The sequence below is a fragment of the Ursus arctos genome, unplaced genomic scaffold (assembly GCF_023065955.2).
Source record: "Ursus arctos isolate Adak ecotype North America unplaced genomic scaffold, UrsArc2.0 scaffold_15, whole genome shotgun sequence".
In the NCBI taxonomy this organism is placed as follows: Eukaryota; Metazoa; Chordata; class Mammalia; order Carnivora; family Ursidae; genus Ursus; species Ursus arctos.
This window is the reverse complement of record NW_026622819.1, coordinates 47088298-47093055: the sequence shown is the minus strand read 5'-3', so window position 1 is coordinate 47093055 and position 4758 is coordinate 47088298. Positions and strand designations below refer to the sequence as shown.

The 4758-nt window shown below is 36.9% G+C and overlaps 1 non-coding gene across 1 annotated transcript; it reads right to left on the bottom strand.

Moving 5' to 3' along the window:
• Positions 1–4397: 4397 nt before the first annotated feature.
• On the bottom strand, positions 4398–4506 carry LOC113264162 (U6 spliceosomal RNA). Its single transcript, XR_003319566.1, has one exon. It is a non-coding gene; the product is annotated as a U6 spliceosomal RNA (small nuclear RNA).
• Positions 4507–4758: the final 252 nt, after the last annotated feature.

Genomic DNA, 4758 nt, shown 5'->3' with positions numbered 1-4758 from the left:
TAGGCTAGGGAGATTATTCTTCCTATGAGGAAGCAAGCATATGTGTAGAGTACCCTACAAAATTCAAGCACCTTTAAGGTAAAATGTTAGTCTTCAAAAAAACCGCAGGCTTCCAGGAGATTGTTTTGAGCTTCAACCCAATCACCAACATGGAAATGAGTTTACTTCCCTCTGTTATTAGGGATTCTTTGGTATAAAAAGATAATGCATATGCTAGGGTAAATAGTGGCTGCCCAAATATATCCATGTTCTAATCCCCAAAACCTACGAATCTTACCTTATAGGCAAAAGGGACTTTGCAGATGTGATTAAGTGAGGATTATGAGATAGGGAGAACACCCTGGATTATCTAGGTGGACCCTGTATGTAAGGAAGATTTGGCTGCAGAAAGTGATGTGATGAGGCAGAGACTGGAGTGATGAAGGAACGAAAGGGCCACAAGCAAAGAAATACTGAGGGCCACCTAAAGCTGAAAAGGGCAAGGAAGCAAATTTCACTCCTAGAGCCTCAGAAGGAACCCTGCCAACACTTGATCTTAACCCATTTTGGACTTCTGACCTCCAGAACTGTAAGAGAATAAATCTGTATTGTTTAAGCTGCTACATTTGTAATTCAGAAACAAAAGTCCAGGTCATGTGGGTCAGCAACTTCACACTATTATAATAAGTGATTTTTCTTTGAACCACACAGAACACAGGATGTTGGAGATAATTATTTTATCCCTTCTCCATTAAAAATTATCCTATTAAACCACAAACCATTTTTGCTCAGACTGGTTTCCATGCATTTGCTCATATCATTCCCCCTGCCTCAATAGCCATTCTCGTCACTGCTATTTTAGGTTCTATAGTGAAACAAATAAATGAAATCTTCTTAAATGTATATGCCTGAAGAAAGTGAGGTCTTCTGTGCCTAATGGGCTTCAGTAATTAGAAAAAGCAAAGAAAGGATTTATAATTCCATAAAAGTTGGAAGTTCTCACCTCCAGTACCAATCTCAGATCTTTAGACTGTATGATCTGAGTGATAATGAAAGTCTCAGGACACCAAACTGTCTTTTCTACTGGTCTACTATTCTACTGGAAATACACATTGTTCATTGGAGATTACAGCTCAGTTTCTCCAATGCCCCCCCAAAACAAAGAAAATAATATAAAAGGCCATGGTCAGTCATTAGCCCCAAATCATAAATCAGTTTAGAAATAAGCCTACTTGCCCAGACCTCTTATGAATTATAATGAAATCCAAACAATTGTAATTTACATTAAAAAGAGTTAACTGGAAGATAGGCAAAGAGGATCCAATATACAACCATTAGGAGACCCTGAAAAAGTAACCAAGGGAACAGAAGAATCTCAAGGGAACAAAGAAAATACCAAAAACTGTAATACAATAAAGTTTTCCTAATATAAAAAATGATTTGAACTATATGTTGAAAAACATACCATACACCTGAGAATACTGACCCAGAATGACTAAAACCAAGACATATTCCAGAAAAAAATACTGTCTTTAAAAGAAAAGGGGGAGAAATTAGATACCTAGGCAAAAAGGAGCATATAACTTACAAAGGGAAATCAAATTAAATTATCCTCAGATTTTTTTCTTTGACAGCAAAGCTTTTTGCCAGAAGAAATTAGAGTAATGTATTTAAGATATTCAAGGAGAGAAAATGTGAACTAAGGATTTTTTTATCCAGGAATTCACAAACTGCTAATAACATGTTAAGACTCAGAATATTATTCCCATGAGCCCTTCCTAAGGAGTCTACTAAAGAACAAGTTTCAGACAGGTATTGCTAGTGAATATTAGACATATAGTTACTTGTAGATAAAAGAATAAATGAGGGTTAAAAGGTAGAGACTCTAGTGTATGATTCAAAATGAAAATATACTACAACTATAAAAAATGGGGAGATGATCAACATACACAAAAAACCATTTTATCTGCTTTCAGTAACAATAATGTCAGTCATAGTATGAGTATTACTATTCTGAGAATGTTGTATATGTAAAGTACAAAAAAAGCAAATGCTAATTATGGGATATTCTAATTCTACCATCCCCCATGTCTTAAAGGATTTTCAGTGAAAGAAAGGAACTACTTCGATAATAAAAGATGTTAAGTAAACACTCTGTAGATATGAATCTGAATTAGAAATATCAGTACGAACTCATGGGGTATTTGTTTATTCCGGCTCTTTCCATTAAAAGGACTTAAAAACAAAAGTCAACCACATAGCTTTCAGATTTGATCTTCAAATGACATATCCCATTGAATTAAACTAGGATTTCTTGGAGAAACAGCTAATTCCAGGTCTGAGGCAGGAAATGTTTATGATGAGTTTGGCACATCTTGACATGCAGTTAGAAGGAAGCTGTCAAAAACTACTAGGGTCATGTCAGAAGAACTCAGGAAGCACCTTGAAGAGTTTTCCACTGGCCAAAGATCTGAGTTTTATGATAGACTGAAACTCATCAAATATAAATATAAATAAATTCAAGAATTTATGACATATATTTAAAAAATAATAATTGGTCAACTTCTGAGAAAACAATGATCCAACTGTCATCTTGAAAACTGGGTAAAAAAAGGAAATAATAAAACCTTATCGTATCTATCCTATATGAATTCTAGTACTACATAATAAAATAGTAGATGAGGGGAAGTGTCTCTTGATAAAATTATTCCAGATGATAATTAAAAGGAAACATAGAATTAAAATATTACTGTTTTTCAAATCCCAATGAATTAATGGATGTAGACATTGAGCATCTGCTTCAACTAATATTAAAGAACAACATAAGCCAGGCACAAGACATAACACCACCTTAACCTTATTAAATGGATCAGACCTGTGTCAGGTCAAGCCTCTGGATCCAGCTCCCAGTTTGCGGTAAATTCAGAAGACAGAGGAACCCATTGAACTGTTCCATGACTGAGCAGTCAGCAAATCTGACTCTAAGAAACTTGACAGGCCAAAGGGCCCAAATTCATCACCAGATAAAGAAAAGAAAGAGGTGGAGGGAGGAAACCATAGATTAGAAGAGACCTAAAAGGGATACCAAGTTAAAAAACATACGGGCAAGACTAAACTATGGGGTTTAGGGGTGCACACTTGAGTGATAAAACCATAAATAAATGCAAAGAAGTGGTTATTGTAAAGGTCACTATGGTGATTACTTCAGGAGGTAGAAAAGGATTCTGTTAGGATGAGCCGTGTGGAGGGGTTATAGGGCTGGCTGGCAATTCTATTTCTTGATTTTGGTGGTAGTTATAAGGGTGTTCACTGTATAATAATTCACTAAGCCACACATTTGTTTGGTTTGGTTTTCTGCGTCTGTGTTTAATTTTACAATAAAAATATTTTTTTTAAAGGAATTAACTGTAGTGGTTATTTGTATTCTTTCTCTCTGGGTTAACTATTTGGTCATGATGAATTAAGAAGCTCTCCCCAAAGCAAGGACTCCTTTGATTTCTGAAGGAACTAGGACATAATAACTAGTGTCCAGCTATGATCATTGAATTAAGCACTTAGGAGAGCTCATTAAACTTGTGGTGCATGAAATCAGTGAATCAGTGAGTCAACAGATAATGCAAACACTCCATACTCAAAGTCAACCTGCAGACTTCTACTAGATGTCTCTCCCTGGCTAGAACTTTCTTGAAGGGAAAATGCCTAAGCATGAGGGGAAAGAAGTTTGTTGGCTCTGGAGCTTTCCATTCTTTCCACCTCTAATTCTGTTTATTTATTTTTGCTTACATCTTAGCTCACAGATTCTAGTTCATTTATTCCTTCCAATCTCTTTGTCCTTGAAGATTTCTCCCTGGAGCCATTCCTTCAAAAGAAGGGCAGGTCTGTGGTTAGCTGGAGGGAGGGAACCAGAAGGAGCAGGCCCCAGGTACTAAGCCACATGGCTACCTAGCCTTCTGACCAGGACAAGGATTTTTTTCACGGCTCAGAGTTCTCTGGTACAGCTGACACATTTCAGGGACCTTACCTTTCTTCCTTATGCAAAAGTCACCATCATAAGTGAAGGATTGGGCCTCTAATTTTTCATGGTAATCATTCATACCTAGATTTGAAGCCAAAAAGAGCTCTTGCTCAACCCAACCCATAGTCCTGTACACTTCCAAACTTGCCATAAGTGATTTTGTAAAGACTTTTAAAAAAGTATATGGAGTGAGACTCGTAAAATTGTTGCTGTAAGTTTCAGTATTTAAGTGCATGACCTGCCACAGATAGGTCTAGATGTGGACAAAGCTGTGAGTGAAAGAAACTTAATTAGTAGCTTCTTCCATTTCCCTTCAAGAAAGCCGGTAAAGAAGAGAAAGGTTCTAATGTGAATTGAATGCCTCCCATGTAATGAGCACTGTTCTAGCTGCTTTCAAACATGCAATTTTATTTAATCCTCCCCCTCAACTTGCATGTCATCCTTGCACAGGGCCCATGCTAATCTCCTCTGTATCATTCCAAGTTTAATATATGTGCTGCCAAAGGAGGCACCCCCTCAACTTCAAGGAAAGGGTTATCTTCCATGTTTTACTGAAGATGCAAACCAAGATTCAAAGAGATCAAGAGACTTGGCCACGGCCACACATTTAGGAAGTATAAAAACGAGGATTCAAAATTATGTTAATTTTCCTCCAAACCCTGCCCACTACACCCTAGTGGAAACAGAATTATAGCATGCTTTAACTGAAAGATGGTCTCACCATCATCTCCATTTCACAGATGAAGAAACTAAGGCCAACAAGC